The sequence below is a fragment of the Hemiscyllium ocellatum genome, chromosome 6 (genome assembly GCF_020745735.1).
Source record: "Hemiscyllium ocellatum isolate sHemOce1 chromosome 6, sHemOce1.pat.X.cur, whole genome shotgun sequence".
NCBI lineage: Eukaryota > Metazoa > Chordata > Chondrichthyes > Orectolobiformes > Hemiscylliidae > Hemiscyllium > Hemiscyllium ocellatum.
Genome location: NC_083406.1, coordinates 27,771,943 through 27,793,921, shown reverse-complemented (window position 1 = coordinate 27,793,921; position 21,979 = coordinate 27,771,943).

The following is a 21,979-nucleotide window of genomic DNA, read 5'->3' as shown; positions in this document are numbered from 1 at the left end:
CTGTCTGTTTCCTGTTACTTAACCAATCTTTTATTCATGCAAATATATTACCTGCTACACCATGTACTCTAAGTTTCCACAATAATATTTGATATAGCATTTCATCAAATGCCATCTGGAAATCTAAGCATGGTACTGGCTTCCCTTTATCCACAGCACGTGTCACTTGTTCAAGGAACTCTAATAAATTGGTAAAATGTGATTTCCCTTTCATGAAACTATTTTGCCTGCACCTGATGACTTCAAATTTATCTAACTGGCTGGCTATAACTTCTAATAGGTTCTAACATTTTCCCTCTGACGGATGTGAAGCTAATTGACCTATAGTTTACTACTGTTTATCTTCCTCCCATTTTGAATATACGAGTTACATTTGTTAACTTTTCAGAAATCGTTCATGGCATGAGGTCATTGCTGGTTAGACCAGCATTTATTATCCATCTGTAATTACCCAGGGGGCACTTAAGAGTCAGCCCCATTTCTATGGGTCTGGAGTTATATGGAAGCCATACCAGATAAGGATGGCAGTTTCTTTTCCCAAAGGGCATTAGTGGATCCGATGGGGTTTTCCAGTAAGTGGCAATAGATTCATGGTTGTCATTAAACTCTTAATTTAAATTCCACCATCTGCCATTGCAGGATTTGAAACCTGGTCTCCAGAACATTACATGGGTCTCTGGTCTACAGAGATTCTCCAATTTCCAATAACCTCCCTTCCTATCTCTTCCATTCCTCTCAGCCACCTGCCAGATTCATCCCTCCCATCAACCACCCAGGACATACCCTCTACCTGTCTTCACCTTTCCTGACCTTACCACCCTGCTCCACCCCCCCTCCACTCCCTTGATCTGCAGCTCCCTCCACCTCCAGTCCTAAAGAAGGGTAACACCCAAAATGTCAACTTCACCTCCTGATTATGTCTGGTTTACTGTGTTTTTCCAGTCTCCTGCTTGTCTACTCTGGATTAACAGGCCAACGATGAGTCCCTAAATCTAATCAATTTGAGAAAATTAGAGCCAATGTATTAAGTTTCTTGCGTGCCACTTCTTTTAGTATCATAGAATGAAGGTCCATCCGAGTCCAGGAATTAGTCTGCACACAGATTCCACAATTTGCTAAATACTGCACCCCTCGTCATTACAATTTTCTTTCATTTCCCCCTTCCTTTCCATATTTCAGGGATGTTCTTATACCTTTGACAATGAAGACCAATATAAAATACCTTACTTTCCAATATTAATTCCCCAGACTCTATTTTTATAGGACAAATTTCACTTTGTTACTGTTTTACTTTTGAAGTATAAAAAAGAAATGTTTACCACCTGTTTCTATTTTTCTAGCAAACTTTCACTCAAACAGTCATAGAGATGTGCAGCACAGAAACAGACCTTTCGGTCCAACTCATCCATGTCGACCAGATGTCCTAACCTTATCTAGTTGAATTTGCCAGCACTTGGCCTATATCCCTCTAAACCCTTCCTGTTTATTTACCCATCCAAATGCTTTTAAATATTGTAATTGTACCAGTCTCCATCACTTCATCTGGTAACTCATTCCATACATGCGCCACCCTCTGTGTGAAAAAGTTGCCCTTAGATCTCTTTTAGATCTTTCCCCTCTCATCCTAAACCTATGGCCTCTAGTTCTGGACTCCCCACCCCAGGGAAAAGACTTTGTTTATTTACCCTCTCCATGCCCCTCATGATTTTATAAACCTCTGTAAGGTCACCCTCAGCCGCCGACACTCCAGGGAAAACAGCCCCAGCCTATTCAGCCTCAAATTCTCCAACCCTGGCAACATCATTGTAAATCTTTTCTGAACCCTTTCAAGTTTCACAACATCCTTCCTTTTGGAAGGAAACCAGAGTTGCACTCAATACCCTACATTTTCCCTCCTTTCTAAGTGTTTTCGTCATTTATGCTCTTTTTTTACATCCTGTCGAATCTTCTGCACTGCAGAAAATCTCCAAAGCTCCTCAGATAACAACTTCCAAATCCATAACCACTACCTTTTTCTTCAAATCTAGAAGGACAAGAGTTGCAAACATGGTGAACACCACCACCTGCAAGTTCCCCTCCAAGCCAATCACTATATTGACTTATCAATACATTATCATTTCTGCAGTGTTGCTAGGTCAAAACTCCTAGAGCTCCCTCCCTGGCTGTATTGTGGGAACACCTGCACTAAATGAATGGCAGCTGCAAAAGACAGCTCACCATAATCTCCTCACGGGCAACCAGAGAGATACTAGATTTGAATGTTTAACTCTGTTTCTGTTTCCACAGATGCTGCCAGACCTGCTGAGTTTCTCCAGCACTTTCTTTCCAATTTCCAGCATTGACAGTATTTTGCTTGTATATGATGGACAATGAATGTTTGCCAGCCACATCTCCTGAATGAATTTTTTTTTTAATAAAAAGGTTAACCATAGATGGTGTGTCCTTCTCTTGGAAATGTTTTTCTGATATGAATATATACAATTTATATATTCTGAAAGGTCACCTTAACTGCCTACCATTGCAGCGTTATTAACCTGCCTGTAAAATAAGTTGCCAAGCATGTTAGCTAGATCATCTTTCATGTCCTCATAATCACCTTTACTTAAATTTCGGATATTAGTATTGGACTCGCTGCTTTGTGCCTCAAACCGATGATAAAATTCTATCATATTTTGACCAGTTTTGACCTCCGAGTATCTGCACTATAAAGTCATTAATTAATCTTATCTCATTGCGCAATACCAGGTCTGATGTAGCCTGCTGTCTAATTAATTCCAAAGCATACTACAGCAAACGTTTTATCAATCTATGGGACCAGAAGTGATTAAACATTTTGACTACTCCGGCATCACAGAGATTGTGATAAAATAATAAACTTCTGGTGTTTCAGATATATAAGTTTTGCTGGTTTATCGAGAGTGCCAAAGTTTGCTGTACTTTAAGAAACCATTCCAAGAACACTTTGTGAACATGTTTTCTTGTCTACTATTGTCCATCTGATTTTGCCAATCTATGTTTAGATTAAATCTCCTATATAGCCATTATTCCTTTATATTCGATGCAACTGTATTGTTACTTGTATGGGGACCTCCACACCACTCCCACATGTGACTTCTTACTTGCATAATTTCCCTTCTCTCCCCACGTTTTATCTGTAATCTGACTTCCTGAGTTTAAACCATCCCTCTTTAGTGTGCTCATGATATCATTAATTAACAGAACTATTTCTCCACTTTTTCCTAGCACTCTGTAATTCCTAAATGACCTGTATCCTTCAATATTCATGCCCCAATCTCTGTCATCCTGTAGCCATGTTTCTGTGATAGATATCAGATCATAATTATTTCATCATATTTAGACTGACAGTTCAACTGTTTTGTTCCAAATGCTATGGGAATAAAATCCTTAGTTTTTTTCCTGTCGCATTCCGATAATCATTTGCCACATTGATACCTTTCTCTCTTGCCCTGCCTCAATATTTCAGTCATTAAATCTTCCAATATTTGATTCCTTGACTTCACTACTTGGTTGAAAACCCTCCCTACTTCCCTGAATGTACAGCTTGCTAGAACAGCTAGTCCCAGCACAATTCAGATGGAGACTGCTGCAATATTACAAATCTGACTTTCCCCAGTACTGGTGCCTGTGCGCCACAAATTGGAACCCATTTCTCCCACATGAATCTTTGATTCGCATGTTCATTTTGCAAATCTTATTTTTCTGACGCTGATATGCTCTTATACTGCAGTAATTATCTAGTGATTATATTTGTTTCTGGTTCCATTGATTTATTCAAGGAGAAACCTTTGGTCCTGTTTTGTTCAAGAAGAAACTTTCATGATGGTACCAGTGTAATCAATACATTTTTTCCTGCATTGTTTGTCTCAGTAGGTTGTTCTAATTTTGCATCAGCAGTAAATTTGACTAGTTTGCATTGTTAACTAAGCCATTTATATTAGACATGAAACATATAAAGATATAAGTTCGGTCTCTTATAGAAACCTAAATGCTCACTTAACCTCACAACACAGCTAGTACATGAATTTTCCTTTTGAGTGCTTTCTTATCCATACTGTATTGGTGTACCTTCCTGCTAATTTTACAAACTTTTCCTGAAATTTCAAATGCACAATGTCATAGGATGTGTCTTTCTCTGCAGTTACAGAGAAGGCAGACCGAACATTTCCCTTTAAATCATGTACAGATTTTCTCGATTACCCCTTGGAATAAACTCTCTTGTTTGTTTTTTCCAGAGGTTGAGTGATATAGGACTGCTGTGAATATCTCAATACAAGAAATTCTCAGAATCGGCTTCCCTGCATTGGTTTAAATAACCCCAGATTACATGGGTTTCACTGAAGAAGGGCTCATGCCTGAAACGTCGACTCTCCTGCTCCTTGGATGCTGCCTGACTTGCTGCACTTTTCCAGCAACACATTTTCAGCTCTGATCTCCAGCATCTGCAGTCCTCACTTTCTCCTTATTAAACTCAGAATCTACCTGACTGTTGGGGTGGATGTAAAAGATCCTGTGGCACTTTTTCAAAGAAGAGTAGCAGAGTTATCTCTTGTTTCTTGACTAATACCTATCCCTCAGCCAACATCATAAAAATTATTTATTTTGTGATTACCACATTTCTCTTAATTTACACACTACAAGTTCCTATAATTTCTACATTTCCTACTCTGCAATCATGGTTGTGCTTCAAAGATGTGTCATTGGCTGCAAAGTAAATTGAGGTACCTGGTGGTTGTGGAAAGTGTTGGAAAATGTAAGTTTTTTGAAAGAAATTCCCCATATCTTTAAAAATAGAAACTTGAAAACCATCTGTTGTTACAAGGCTTGAATCAGACAATTTTTGCACATATTATGCACAGAAATGTGAGGATATTTTATGGAATGGGAAATGTGGCAAGTGTGATGACTTAATTCTGTGGGATGCAAAACTTTAATGCCCCAAAGTTGGGTTAAGGCGCACACTAAAAGACCAGTTCAGTTGTTTGTTTGTGGTATGTGGAGAAACCTATTGTAGATTCATAGTTCTAATACAGTTTCAAGCCATTAATGCTAATTAATATGAAACAATATTCAATAAAATTTTATTTTCAAAATAAAATCAAAGGCATAGAAGGATATCATGGCTCCAATTCATGATTGTGCAAGGTTGAATGTGTTCTTGTCAGCTTTGCAGTCTGCAGAAGGACAGAAGGTAGGGTTGGGGGAATGGAGGAATGAAGTGGTAAGTGTCTGATTTCTTGGGTGTTCTGAGGGGGAGGGGAGGGGAGTTTGGGTTGGGAGGCTGGTGAGATCATTCTGTCAAAGTAAGAAAGTGAGGGGGTGGGGTGGTGGGGCTGGGTGGGGGTGTGAATGGTGGTGTGCTGGGAGTGTGGGGTAATGTAGAATTGGAAGAGTTCTTACAGGGTTTTGAATTCACCCATAACATTGCAATTACCACCACTATCATTAGACAAATTATTTTACAATACATAAGAAGGGAGGACCAGCTGAACCTTTAAGTGTGGTTAAGTCCCCAGTGTGGTGAGTACAACCATGAACATGAGTATGGATATTCAATAGAAAGGAAAAAAAACAGACACACAATGTTGTTCCTTCCACAGTAAAGTAGATATCCCTAATTCCCCTGTAATCATCAATGCATGACAACTATAACACATGCTTGTATTTTTAACTGTCTGGCTCAGGCTAGTTGTGTTATTAAAGGTTATTTTAACCTTACTGTCAGAATAGCCACTGACCATGGATATAAGTAACTATTCGTAGTGATATTAGACGACATGAATGTGGAGCTTGAGTTTGGAATGTTTCAAAGCATGTCACCCCTGTTGGGATCCATTATTAAAGTTAGGTTGTGTTAAGAAACTTTATTGTTAGGTAGTGCTCACATAAGGTAGTATTAGCAAGTCTGGAAATTGTTAGCTAAACTAGGCAGCAGTAGACCATTATGTTACACTAGGAGCAGACTGAAAAGCTGATGGCATAGCCTGAAGAGGCCCCAGGGAGGGTGAAAAGATAACAGGACATTGGAACTGTGTTAAAATGCACGTAGCTCAAACTGAGGTAACAGAATGTTATCAGCTCGGGACCAATGCCATACCAGTATACCGTATCTTACCAAATAATGATGTAGCACTGGGATGCGAGGGGCTAAAAAGCGAGACAAAGAGAACAATAGGCAGAAGGCGCCTTCTCCAGTGAGCTGAAAACCTCACTGTATTTGTGTACGGCTCTCTCTCATTAAAACAGCTTATATTTTGAATCAGATCCAGTGTTTCTCTCCTTCAAACGAACACGGGGACGGTAGCCCGTCCTAACACCCCTTACAAAGATATTTTTAATTAACCTGTTCAGATGTGTTACAACACACTCTGGATCAGGCTGAACTTTAACCTTGCTTGTTCAAAGGTAGAAACACTATTCCTGTGCCAGAAGAGTCTCTAATCCCTTGTACATACTTATACTTAATACATTTTGGCAATATTTACTTGCAAGAATGCAAACCTTGATTTACTACACTAGTCTCAGCAAACATACATGATGTGTGCATTGATAAAGTAAAATCACTGTAATGTGAAATATACAAATGAAATTTAAGTTTGAAAAACACCCCTGCAATCTTTACATTTTCAAGTCCTTTGCTAATGGAAATGGAATTAGGCAGGAAAGTTGGGGCCATGAATGCTAAGCCCCTGTGTTGGACCAGGAGACCATTTAATAGTTGGCTTATAGATGCAGCGCTGTTAGTCAATGGCACACCTCTCCATTGAAAAGCCTCCCCAGTCACCAAATCAAATGTTTTACATGCACCCTGCTGGCACTTAGAATTCTAATTATAACCACATAGGAAAACTAAAAATTGGAAAAAGGTGCAAGTGGTGTACAGTTCTCGTTTTGACATGATGGTATTAACAAATACAAAACTGCTGCAGTCTTTTAAATGAGGAGATGTTAGCATGTTTTGGAATTGATATTCTGATTTGCTCAGAAGGAAACAATTCCCAAAAATTTAAAATAGATCCCATGAATATTTGGAATCCAATTCATAGAATAGATGGAAAATCTGAAAGTTATTTAAAGGCTGATCATTTCAATTCATGTCTTCTGATTGTGAACAATGAGTTATTTTTGATTTTAATGACGGCTTTTTTGCTTGGAAAATGTACAATACAAGAACAACCGATGATACATCACTGGCGGATTTACACAGAATCATCTGTGATGAAGTGAAGTTGATTCTGAATCCACTCCAACTAAACAATTAAATTATGATGAACAATTAAATCTTATTTCTTACAATCTCCAAAACCACTGATATTCATTCCATTTCTGGTATAAAATTGATGATTACACAAACCTACTGAAATTTAATATTTTTAAGTACTTATCATTTGTTTGATTAATGTTAAACCTGTCTCACTTGTGTCTAACAAAGCATGCAAGTATTTTATTCATTATCCATTTGTGCCTATTAAACAGCAGCACTCAGCCTGGGAAAGACACTTATTTAAATGTTAAGATGCAGTCTAATCTGAAGGATACAGGTGTCCAGGAAGACAAAAAAAATTGATGGTCAATTATAATTTTAATCTACTCTGCTGTAGTACCTATTAATGAACACCTTTCAGCTGATTACATTTTGTGAAGTCAACCATATCATGAAATCATTTAAGGGATATTTGCACTAAACGCAATTAAAACTTTTAATCAGTTGTGTTATATAACCATTAGTGCATTCCTTCCATTAGATTGCATTTCCTCAAATCAACCATGATGTTACACAATTTATTTGTACTGTCTTGTGCAACCGTTTATAATCAGGGAACAAAGTATTGTCGTGATTCTAAAAAAAGCACAATAATTAATGCCAAGGTTACAGTTAGCTCAGTAAGTTGAACAAAATGACATTACACAGGCACTGGGGTATCCTAGCTCAGCAGTACTGCATCTACGTTATGGCTGAGTGTTTTTAGCACTCCTGTCATACCATGTAAGAATCAGAGCAAAATAAATCTTGTTTATTCCCTTTGAATTGGTCTAGAAAGCACTTTGCTGTAGACAAGGCCCTCTTCCTCTGACTGCTATTAAGAGACTCAAATGATTCCAATTAAAGACTAAAGTGGTATAAAACATTTCATAGTATTTATTGTTTTATACTTTCCCCTGAATGCACAATGTGCCAATACCTCTCAGTATTGTTGAGAATTCACTGCAGTGGACAAGCTGCAAAGGAGAAGGGAATTTATAACTACAGGTATAAAAGAGAAAAGTTAAAGGGCTACTAGCTATTTCATAAAATTGTCTTTAATGCAAAGGTTAAATGAGTCTGCATTCCATCAATGGCTGTTCTAATACGCAAACTATCTTTCCATCAATGTATAGTCATTTACAATTTCAAGCTAAAGTTCAAAATGAAAAAGAAACAGAAAATCTTTAATGGTGATTTAGCTAAAGATGTACTCACAATGCACAAACAACTTTTATTTTCAATACTGTGTAATTTAGTTATGAATTAATACTTTAAGCCACTACTAACTTAACTGAAGTTTGTGTTGGATAGATTCATTAAAGAATTTAATTTAAAAGGCAAATTACCACTTGAGATAAGACCAAAGGGCAATTTGTAATAACAACTACATTAAGAGAAATTGTTATTTTCTTAATATTTTTAAATTTCTTTGTATTAATATTCTATCAAGGGACTTGGGAGCAGGAATAGGCTACTTAGCCCCTCTAGCATGTCCTTCTATAAAATGAAATGATGAGTGTTCTGGGACTGTCATGTTTTCTGGCTCTCATAAGTTTGAAAATAATCACATTTTTGACTCAAAAGGCTGAATTCAGTTTATTTTTTCCATTTGGCTAGTAAAGTGATGCATTGTTGCTCATTGCTGCAGTACATGATACTCTAGATATACATTCATATTAATTTCTAATTCTTTTATGACTCATTTTAGAGTATAAATCTCACTTCATTTATATTATAAAAATGTTTATAGATCAATATATTTGTTCCATTCTCTAACTGAAAAAAATTATAGCTAAAGTATAGAGGGTGTGCAATTGACTTGTATAAATAAACAGAACATCCCTAGAGTGTTTCATGGCTAGCTTTCTTTACATAATATTGTTTAGCTGGTAAGATGTATTTCCTATTCTCAACTAAAGCGACATGCTGCAGCTTGTCCTTGGTCTGATAGTGCTTCTTCTCAAGCTCTACTATTCTGCAGCATATGCTATCCTTGTAAGCACTTAATGGTTCTTAGCTTCTTGCTATACTCACTTTGCTCAGCTTCTTGTTATTTGTTTACTTTTAAACTCTACCATATTTCTCTCAGTTTGTTAATGATCTCCAGTAAATTACCCTCTGACTGTGTGATAGTTTTAGGCTGCGTCAGCAACTCAATAGTATGAAATAGAAGCAGAAAATGCTGGAAATACTCAGCACCTCAGGCAACATCTGTGGAGAGAAATAGCGTAAAGGTTTCAGATCAATGACCAGAAGAGAAGGAATGTAGCAATGTTCTGAGTTTTTCAAAGCAGGGAAGAAGTAGAAAGTACTAAGGCAAAGGTCTGTGATCCTATAGGGGGCAGGAGAGATTAATGAACAAAAGGTTTTGCATTGTAAAAGCTAAAGAGGGTGATGATAGATATAGTAAACAGAGAATGATTCAGCTGAGATGAAGTCAGTGTATTTCAGAAACACTTTTATTCCAGATGTATGTTGGCAATCAACAATTGTGCATCCTTTCAATTAATCACTAGATAGGTCCTGGAAACAACAAAAGAGAAAAGATGATTGGTAGCAACAAATTACTCAAACTACCATTTCTCAGTACCATATACCATACATAAGATTATGAGGGGCATGGACAGGGTGGTTCGGAAGCAGTTGTTCTACTTAGTTGAAGGGTCAATAATGATGGGGTATAATTTAAAGTTGAAGGGAGGAGGTTTAGAGGGGATTGGGCTAAGTGTTGGAAAATGGAATTTGTATAGATAGGTCAGTGTAGACTCAATGGGCTGAAAGGCTTCTTCTTTGCTGTAGAACGTTATAAGTGTAGCACAAAGTACGGGACCGGTCATTTGGGAAATTACTATATGATTTCAGTAGTGCAGTAGCCAGTAGTATATTTATTGAAGCAATCAATACAGTGTGACAAAAATACACAGTTAAAAAGATAGGCAAATAAAAGAAATACTTTAATACTGTTGTTGTGTAGAGTCCAGAAAGATTCTAGAGGGCGGCACGGTGGCACAGTGGTTAGCACTGCTGCCTCACAGCGCCAGGGACCTGGGTTCAATTCCCGCCTCAGGTGACTGACTGTGTGGAGTTTGCACGTTCTCCCCGTGTCTGCGTGGGTTTCCTCCGGGTGCTCCGGTTTCCTCCCACAGTCCAAAAATGTGCGGGTCAGGTGAATTGGCCATGCTAAATTGCCCGTAGTGTTAGGTAAGGGGTATATGTAGGGGTATGGGTGGGTTGCGCTTCGGCGGGTCGGTGTGGACTTGTTGGGCCGAAGGGCCTGTTTCCACACTGTAAGTAATCTAATCTAATCTAATTGACATCAGTTAATTTAAAACAACATTGGTAAATAAAGAATACAACTGTAAAGGACAACAGATTTAAAGTAAGTAAGATTTTATGGATTTAAAGTACCTTTACAGTATTAAGATTTATAAGCACTCTGAGAATCAAAAAATAGCAAAAGATCATATAATATTTCTAAGCAGATTCTAAGTCAGAACAAACAATTGAAATTCATCGAGCTTAGAGTTCTATAGATTTGCTGCTACCTCAAAATTTCATACCAAGACTGAAGCTGAGTAAGTGAAAATGCTATTATACTCAGTGGGTCTGATTGTGAATCATGTTATTCATAGACTAAACCTTAAAGAATGTAGAGATATTTGAAGATAACCCAAAAACTTTGAGAATGATTTCATTTAAGGACACCAAATTCTTGAATGTGCAGAATTTATAACAGAAGAATTTATGTTATAAATTGTCAAACCTTTGACAAATTCACAGATAGGTTTTTAAAAAACATGGTTAGCACATTTGCCTTCATTGCTCAGTCCTTTGAGCATGAGAGTTAAGAAGTCATGTTATGGTTGTACAGGACATTGGTGAGGCCTCTTTTGGCGTATTGTGTGTAGTTCTGGTCATCCAATTATAGGAAGCATATTATTAAAGCTGGAGAGGGCTCAGAAGAGGTTTGACAGGAAATTGCCGGGTATGGAAGGTTTTAGTTATCAAGAAAGCCTGGATAGGCTGGGACTTTTTTCTCTGGGGTGTAGGAGATTGAAAGGTGATTTTCTAGAAGTTTATAAAATCATAAGGGGTATAGCTAGGGTAAATGATAGGTGTCTTTGCCCTAGGATGAGGGCTTTTAAGACTATGGGGCACATTTTTAAGATGAGAGGAGAGAGATTTAAAAAGACAGGAAGGGGCAAATTCTTTTTACACAGGGTGGTTCGTATGTGAAATGAACATCCTGAGGAAGTGATGAACATGGACAAAAGATATTTGTTTAAAAGATATTTGCATAAGTACAGGAATAGGAAAGGTTTGGAGCGATATGGGCCAGGAGCAGGCAGGTGAACTAGATTAGTGGAAAACTGAACATAGACTTTGAAATAAGAATTCAGAAGAGACAGAATTCTCATTGGAATTGTTAATGAAACATTCAGAATCAATCTCATTCTTGGACACAAATCTTCATAAAGGATGAACACCTCAGTACCTCACTCTACTGCAACCCCATGGCTAACCTCACGATGCTGCATATTAAAGAAGCCACCCACTATGAACAAACCCGACATACACACAGGATCTGTTCAGTTGAGGTGGAATACGACAGACTGCAATACGAAAAACTGCAACAACCTCCTCAGAAGACAGACACAAGAGATGACTGATAGAGTACCCTCTGTCGTCCAGACATTCCCAGGAGCGGAGAGACTATGCTATGTTCTTTGCAGGCTTCAACATGTCATTGATGACTATGAGTATATCGCCAAGACCAACCTTACGTCACCACTTCTCACCTTCAAATAACTGTCAAACCTTAAACAGATCATTGTTCGCAGCAAACTACTCAGCCTTCAGGACAACATCGACCATAACACCACACAACCTTATCATGGCAACCTCTGTAAGATGGATACTACCATCACACATGGGAACACCATCCACCATGTACATGGCAGATACTCATATGACTTGACCAATGTCGTCTATCTCATACACTTCAGGCAAGGTGTCCTGAGGCATGGTACATTAGTGAGACCATGCAGACGTTACGAAAATGGATGAATGGACACTGCGCCAGGCAGGAATATTCCCTCCCAGTTGGGGAACACTTCAGCAGTCAAGGACATTTAACCTTCGATCTTCAGGTAAGTGTCCTCCAAGGTGGCCTTTGTAATACGCAACCAAACAGAATCACAGGGCAGAAACTGAGAGCCAGGTTCCGTATCCATGAAGACAGCCTCAACCATGATCTTGGGTTGATGTCACATTACAAGTGATCCCACCACACTGTTCTGTATCTGTAAAATCTTCCTTACTGTCCTGTTTTGACACCATCACCTTGGTAACTTATGATCTCTCAAGCTTAATTTGTTTATACTGTTTTGGATTACTTATTACATTGGTTAGACCCTCAGCATGCAACTATTCAAATGATCATGGTTTTCCAGTCACTTAGCTTGTTTCTAGCACCACCTTATCTTTTTTGTAATTATCTCTCTGCTTCATTTAATCAGATTATAGGTCATCCCTTTGCTTGTTATTCAGCTGTTGACACTTTACTCACACCATCTAACACGCTTAGTCACCTGCAGAGACATATTACTTGACATTGACAAACAATCTAGGCTTTTTTCAATATATAATTTCAATTACATTACACTGTAAACCTTTGCAATAAATTCTGCGTCTTACGATCTTATACTCCACAACCACCTGATGAAGGAGCAGTGTTCTGAAAGATAGTGCTTCCAAATGAACCTGTTGGAGTATAACCTGGCGATGTGTGATTTAAAACTTTTTATTCAACCCTCCACTCATACCAGTTTTATGATGTTTTGATCTCTCTGTCAATAAATTCTGTGTCTGTGTGGTCGTTTCTCTCACTTCACCTGTGATGAAGGGGCAGCGCTCTGAAAGCTGGTAATTTCAAATGAACCTGTTGCATTTTAATTTGGTGTCATGTGACTTCTAACTTTGTCCACCCCAGTCCAACACCGGCACCTCCACATCATATAAGTATGAATATACTAAGATGTAATGTGCCAAAAATCCAAAAACCAAGTCATTGCAAAAAGTTACTGTTAGTTCCACAGGCCAACAAAAGCTTACGAGTATAGTGCCTGGTATCTCTGGCTGGGGGAGCAAACTACAAAAAGGCAAGGCAAAGCAGGGATGCTTCAGCATCTAGATAGACTCAAAATAAGTGAGTACTGTGAGAGTAAGTGAAGAGTCTGAGTTGCAGCCTGGTCCAGTTCATGAGTTAGTTGCATGTTCCTGAGCACACAGTGCCCATGTTGCAATATCACAATGATAATTGTTGGTATAGCCTGAAATGCAGAAGTGCCAAGAGGGATTTCAGAGGCTGGCAAATGTCGGGTTTCAATGTCCATGGATATGGGGTGCATGATACTAATCTCCATGGAGCTATACCCTGAATTGTTGATATCCGGTGTCCAATGTAAAGAACCTTTTTAGAAGGCAAAGGTCATCAGGTATCTCCTTTGTCTTCCCAATCAAAAATTCTTGGCATCCAGTTTACTTGGCACATTTGATAAGTTAAGAAGTTGAATACTAATGAGGCAAAATAGGCAGCATGTTACTGCTTTGTGAGAATCTCACCTCAACAACTGGCAGTTGCATAAAAAATGCCACTAACTGACTCTGATGTCAAGAAAGACCCCTTTGGATTTGTCACATGATGCTGTCATGTTTCTCGCCACAGGCCACGTTGCTATAAGATTCCCTATATGATTCTGCCCTTGTTTTTCTTACAGATTAAAACCTGTCTATCTCAGCTTTGAAAGTACTTAATGACCCAATCTCTGCAGCCCTCTGCAGTAAAGAATTCCACAGATTGATTACTTTTCAAGAGAAGAAATTCCTTTTCATTCCTATCTAAATAGGAGACCCCTTACTCAGAAATTATGACCTGTGGTCCTAGACTGTCCCACAGGGAAATCATCACTGTGAATCTACTCCAAGAATGTTACATATTTTAATAAGTTCACCTGTCATTCTTCAATATTCCAACTAGCACAGCCCAATTTGTTCATCCTCTTCTCATAAGACAGTTTCTTCTGGTTTCTGGTTTCAACTGAGTGTTCCTTGTCTGGACTGCCTTCAATGCTAATATATCTTTCCTTTGATGAAGTGACCAAAACTGTTGATAATATATTAGATGCTGTTTGACTAGTTCCTTGTATAGTTTTAGCAAGATTTCCCTAATTTTATACTCAATTGTCTTTGAAATTCCATTCACCCTCCCTATTAGTCATTGAACTTGCTAACTTTCTGTGATTCATGCATGAAGATCCCCAAATTTCCAAATCCACAAAGCCTGATCCTTGGTAGGATCCACAGCGTGTTGTTCCAAGAAATTCTCCCAAATGCAGCCCCATGAATTCTTCCTCATAGCAAACTCTCCCAGTTTGATTTTCCCAAACTGCGTGAAAAATAAAGCCATCCATGACTAAAGTAATGCTTCTTTTACACTTCTTCATTATTTCCTGATTTATTCTCTGATCTACCTTAAAGCTACTGTTAAGAGATCTATACACGGCTCTCACCAGTGCCTTCTTTCCCTTGTTATTTCTTACCTCCACTCTTTTGGGTTATACATTTTCCAATCAAAGCTTGTTTCTTGTTGTCATACTTATTCCGTCCTATACTAATAAAGCTACACCACTTTGCCTTTCTGCCTGCTCTCGTAAAAACTCCCTGGTTATTCAGTTCCAAATGACAGAGTTTTGGAGAAGAGTCATAGCAGATTTGAAATGTTAACAATGTTTCTCTCTCCACAGGTGCTGCCATCCCTGCTGAGTTTCTCCAGTTTCCTCTGTCTCTGTTTCAGATTTCCAGCATCTATGGTTGCTTTTATTTAGTTCATACCTTTGATCTTGTAATGATGTCTCCATAATGGCTATCAGATTATGTCCATTACTTACTCTATTTGAGTCAGTAATTTATTTCTTTTGTTCCAAATACCATATACATTCAAGAGAAGAGCCTTTCATTTAACCTTTTATCATTTCCCCCCTTTTGTTGCTATTGCTGCTTTTATAATGTTTGTACGCTCTCTCCCTTCCTGTCCTACTCTAGGTATTGTTATAGAAATAGCTTCCCTGCAATGCTGTCATTTCCTTTTGCTTTGCAGGCCAATCTATCCCTACTCCAGAACCTTCCCCTCACTATTTGGTTTAAACTCCTCTCAACAGATCTAATTATTTGCTTTGCCAGGAGACTAGTCCCAGGATGGTTCAAGTGAAACCAATCTCACAAGAACAGTTCCTTTTTACACTTGTATTCGTGTCACTGTCCCATGAACTAAAACCTATTCCTCTAACATTAAATTTTTAACCAACTGTTTAACTCCTTGACTTGACTTACCCATTGCCACTTTTCTGTGGCTCAGTTAGAAATCCAGAGATAATTACCTTGGAAGTTATTCCTTTAAATTTAGGTCCCATCTGTTCAAATTCTTTCAGCAGAATTTCCTTTCTTGTTCTATCATATCATTGGTACTAACCAATATGGCGACAGCTGGATTCCTCTCCTCCCATTCCAAGTTCCTTGATGGATTATTCTTAGCTCTTGCACCAGGCAGGCTATACAGCCTTTGGGACTCATGTTCATGGCTGCAGAGAATGGTATCCATCCACTTAATTTATATTGCCCTATATCACTATTGCATTCCCATTTCATCTCCTCCCTTGAATAACTTCCTGGACCATGGTACTGTGGGTAGGTTGCTCATTGTTCCTGCAGTCTCCACTCTCGTTCACACAGTTTGCAAGAATCTTGTTACTGTCAGACAGTTTCAGGGATTGAGGTTCCTGAAATGCTATCCCTGGCATCCCTATAGCTTTTCAGCTTCAGTCATACTCTCCTGTCTCTGAGCACAGACAGAATTTGAAATACCTAAACTGAGGGGTGTGAACACCTCCTGGAGCAAAGTGTCCAGCAATTTCCCCCGTCTGGATGTGGCCCAATGTCCAGCTTTTTAACTTGAATCTGATGTTCCTTGAGCCACAAACACTTATTACAGGTGTATTCACTCTGGATCTGCCTAACAGCACCCTGTATTGCAGCAGCAATACATCAGCCATCCTTCCATCACTATTACATTTAATTTAATTTGAATTATTAGTTAATTACTCTGATACCCTTGCTCTTTACACTTGAAGAATCCCTGCTCTTTATATTTTGTTGTAATTCCTTTTATGTCAGTGTCAAAGTTCTACTATTATTAAGCAAAAGAGAGAAAAAAGACCAAAACAGAAATTAAAGACATTATAATTACTTTAAACATTAGAACGATCCTAGTCAATAATCTTTCTGTGCACTCATGTCATGTCATGGTTGATGACATCACTCTGCCCCTAGAATCACTGCAGTTAGATTTTTCATCTTTGCCTTTTATTCTTTTGGAGTCATAGAGATGTACAGCATGGAAACAGACCCTTCAGTCCAACTCATCCATGCTGATTAGATATCCTTACCTAATCTAGTCCTATTTGCCAGCACTTGGCCCATATCTTTCTAAACTCTTCCTATTCACGTACACATCCAGATGCCTTTTAAATGTTGCAACTGTACCAGCCTCCACCACTTTCTCTGGCAGTTTGTTCCATACACACGCCACCATTTGCATGATAATGTTGCCCTGTAGATCCCTTTAAAATTTTTCCTCTCTCACCATAACCTATGCCCTCTAGTTCTGGACTCCCCAGTCCCATGGAAAAGACCTTGTCTATTTATCCTATCCATGCCCCTCATGATTTTATAAAGTTCTGTAAGGTCACCCTCAGCCTCTGATACTTCAGGGAAAATAGCCCCAGCTTATTCAGCCTCTCCCTGTAGCTCAAATCCTCCAACCCTCGCAACAGCCTTGTAAATCTTTTCTGAACCCTTTCAAGTTCTACAATATTCTTCTGATAGAAGGGAGACCAGAAATGCATGCAATATTCCAAAAGTGGCCTAACCAATGTCTTGCACAGCCGCAACATGACCTCCCAACTCCAATACTCGGTGCTCTGACCGATAAAGAAAAGCATACCAAATGCCTTATTCACTATCTTATCTACCTGTGACTCCACTTTCAAGGAACTATGAACCTGTACTCCAAGGTCTCTGTGTTCAGCAACACTCCCCAGTACCTTACTATTAAGTGTATAAGTCCTGCTCTGATTTGCTTTTCCAAAATGCAGCACCTCGCATTTATCTAAATTGAACTCCATCTGCCACTGCTCCGCCCATTGGCCATCTAATCAAGATCCCATTGTAATCTGAAGTAACTTTCTTTGCTGTCTATTACATTTTCGATTTTGATATCATCTTACTAACTCTACCTACTAAAGTCACAATTTATTTATTCCATATTTTATAGCTCAAATGGAATATAAAGGCAAACATGGAATGAGTGGATTAAAAAGCTTTCTTTCCATGTTGTTTCGTATATTTCAGGGGAGACAGTGGCATAGTGTTAATGTCACCAGAGAACTAAACCAGAGCCTAGGCTAATGCTGTGCAGATTGGCTGAAGAGCCACCAAAACAGCTGATGTAGCTTAAATAAAACTTTTAAAATATGAATATACAGCTAATTTCAGTAATCACTATCATAACAACTACCACTGATTGGTGTAGAAATTTATCAGGTTCACTGAAATCCCTTGGGGATGGAAATCTGCCCTCCTTATCTGATATGGCTCACATTTGACTCCAGTCTCATAAGAATATAGTTGACTTTCAATTACCTTCTGAAATGGCCTAGCAAGCCTCTCTGTTCAAGGACAATTAGGAATAGGCATCAGATAATAGCCTTCTTATGCATGCCAAAATTTAAAAAAATTTTTTAAATATCTTCCTCTGCCAAAAAATTGTCATGCTTTCTGGGACCATCAGCTTGTATAGTTTTTCCAGAAAATCATTGCTCACATTTTGTGCATCTGTGTAAAATAGTTAAATTTATCTGTTTTCCTATATCTGAACTTCAGTCAGTTAACAGTTAATTGTTACCACATGGAAGTCACATTCAATTAAAGGCAACTTTAGTACAGTCAATGGCGAACACCCAAAACTGCAATTATTAATATTGCTCTTGAATGTCAGAGAGCAGGTGATAGTATTAAGTCACATTTTTTGTGGTACTTAAGCTTCTGTTGGGCTTTCCAGTTAAGAATATGACCTTGTCCTTAAAAGAGAGGGGGATTATGGGATCTATAAAGTTGAAGTACAATCACAAAGAAAAATGTAGCCTTACATACTTTCAGCATTCACTATAATTGCCACTACTCCGAGCATAATTTCTTTATCACAGTCCGATTAGAAAACAATGAATTTTCCGATTCACTGTAAGCAATTTTACAGAAAATCTGCTAGAACTACAATAACATTCTTGCATTTAAGATTACAGTTCCTGTGAGTGGGTAGTTAACTTCAAAGATAATTCCTTGAATTAAAGAAAAAGTTGCATTTATATGAAGCGTTTCATGACCATCAAATGTCTCAATGCGCTTTGTTATATAAGGATGTAAGAGTCTAAAAGGGTTCATTAAGAGCTGCCCAATAGGATGATGTGATATGGAGTTAGCCAGAGAAGCAAATTTGGACATTGAAGAAATAAAATCGAACATTGAGGTATTTTTCTAAATCTCAGTAATAATACCCTGGACTCAAAACAATACTACCAGACCTGCTGAGTATCTCCAGCAATTTCAGCTCGTTTATTAGTTACAATGTCCATACCAATGTGACTTGTTATCATGCAGTAAACTATATCTTGTTTAGAATATACCCCTTGTCTCATTATACAACAAAATAGGTTTCCTGTACTATACAAGACCATCCTGCACTCTTGATCCCTACCAGGAAAGAGGATGGTGGCAGCAAATCTATTGCAAGTATCTTTAAGCTGTGGTGATGATCGACCATATGACATGGTGCCAATAGTGGGCATTACATTGTTTTGTAATTACACAGCAGTTAGAAAAGGAATGAAGAATCTTCAGAAACAACTTTAAGAAGGCTACTCATGTGACAAACTGGAGTCAAAAGAATTGTACCTTCAAGAACTCTGCAGAAGATAAACTTGTGGCAAGTTTTGACAAAGAAGCATCTACAATCAATCATGAAAACCTCTTCAGATCTCTCCACCTGATGAAGGAGCAGTGCTCCGATAGCTTGTGATTTCAAATTAACTTGTTGGATTATAACTTTATGACTCCTGATTTGATCTAAAAAGAGACATGCAAAAACAAGTGTGACCTGTGACTTCTATATAGCTGGAATACGAGTTGTACTGTTCATAGGACGTCTTATACTGCTTAAAGGAATTAAGTTTTGAAGGATTGTGAACAAAAATAATTTATTTGAAATCTTGTAGATATACCTTTAAAACAGGCCATTGCAAGTTCATTGTAGACAATGGGATTTTATTACAACAAGACTCAGAGTCTAGAGTGCTAGAGCTCAGAGGCAAGCCCTTTGGCCTAAACAGGTCCATGCCGACCAACATGATCATCCATGCTAACCCCATTTCCCTGCATTTGGCCCATATCCTTTTAAACCTTTCCAAAAGGTATTTGACCAAATGCCTTTTAAATGTTGTTAATGTATCCAACTTCAAACACCTCTGCTGGCAGCTCATTCCATATGCATACCACCTTCTATGTCAGAAAGTTTCCCCTCAGGTTCTCTTTTATTCTTTCCCCTCTTACCTTAAACTGATGTCCTCTAGTCCTCGATTCCCCAACCCTTGGAAAAAGACTGAGTGTACTCACCCTATCCATGCCTTTCATGATCTTATACACTTTTTTATAAGTTCCCCATAGTCTCTAAAAAAAAGTCCTAACTTCTCCAACCTGTCTCTATAATTCAGTCTGTTGAGTCCTGGCAACATCCATGTAAATTTCTTCTGCATTCTTTCAAGTTTATCAAAATCCTTCCTATAGCAAGTTGACAAAAACTGAACACAATACTATAGCAAGTTGACAAAAACTGAACATAATACTCCAAGTGTGGCCTCACCAATGTCCTGTACAACTGCAACATAACTTCCTAGCTTCTGTATTCAATGCCCTGACTGATGAAGGCCAGTGTGCCGAAAGCCTTCTTCACTGTCCTGTCTACCTGTGTCTCTACTTTCAGAGAACCATGCACATGAACTCCAAGGTCCCATTACATTTCTTAAGGCCATACCATTCTACATGAAACTCCTACCTTGATTTAAATTACTAAAATGCAACACCCCACACTTCTCTATAATAAAGTCCATTTACCATTTCTCAGCCTACTTCCCCAGATGATCAAAGTCCTGATGCAATTTCTGATAATCTTGCTCACTGTCCACGATACTGCCTATTTTAGGGTCATCTGCAAACTTGTACATACTTGTACAAGAATGCCTTGTACACTCTCATTCAAATCATTGATAGTGATAACAAACAGCAATGGGCCCAGCACTGACCCCTGATGCATTCCACTAGTCACAGGCTTCCAGTCTGACAAACATCCTTCCATTATTACCCTCTGCTTCCTACCATCAAACAAATGTACCCAATTTGCCAACTCTCCCTGGATTCAGTGAGATTTAATCTTCCAGAGCAGGCTACTATATGGAACCTTATCAAAGGCTTACTGAACATCGACCGCCCTGCCCTTATCAACCCTCTTGGTCACTTCATCAAATAACTCTAACAAATTTGTGGAGCATGATCTCCCATGTACAAAGTCATGCTGACTGCTGCTAATCAAACTCTTGCTTTCCAAATGCATGTATATCTTATCCCTCAGAATCTTCTCAAATAACACAGATGTTAGGCATACTTGTCGACAGTTCCTAGGTTTTTCCTTTTGCAGATCTTCTTGAATAATGTATTCTGGTGGCTAGTTTTCTGCCTGTTTGTCCAATGTAGTGTTTGTTACAGTTCTTGCATGGTATTTTGTAAATTACATTTGTTTTGCTGATTGTCCGTATAGAGTCTTTCAAGTTCATTAGCTGTTGTTTTAGTGTGTTCGTGGGTTTGTGGGCTACCATGATGCCAAGGGGTCTGAGTAGTCTGTCAGTCATTTCCGATGACAAACAGACAGAAAACTAGCCACCAGGATACATAACCATCAACTAGCCACAAAACAACATGACCCTTTCTCACTAGTATCCTTACGTATGGATGAGGAAGGACACCACTTTGACTGGGACAACACATTCATTCTAGGACAAGCCAAGCAGCAACGTTCACGAGAATTCCTAGAAACATGCCATTCCAACCAGAACTCTATCATCAAACACATTGAATTGGACCCCGCTTATCACACCCCTGAGAAAAAGAACGGGAAATGACATCACTAACCCAAGGAAACTCAAACATATGAATAGAAAGCAGGAAACATTAGCAGTGCTTTGACTGGAGGCTCACTGAAGATGTAACCTAGTATCGTGATGAAACGCCTGAAAATGAACTTTCCAGCTTAGCGTGCAAACCTACATCCAGATTGATAAGTATTTATATTTCTATATTTCTGACTTAAATCTTTTCCCTCTCCCTTTAAACCAATGCCATCTAGTTTTAGATTCCACTACCCTGGGAAAAGCCTTTGACCACTCACCTTATGTGTGCACCTCATGATTTTATAAACCTCTGTAAGGTCATTCTTCAGCCTCAAATGCTCCAGGGAAAGAAGTCCCAACCAATTCAACTTCTCCTTATAACTCA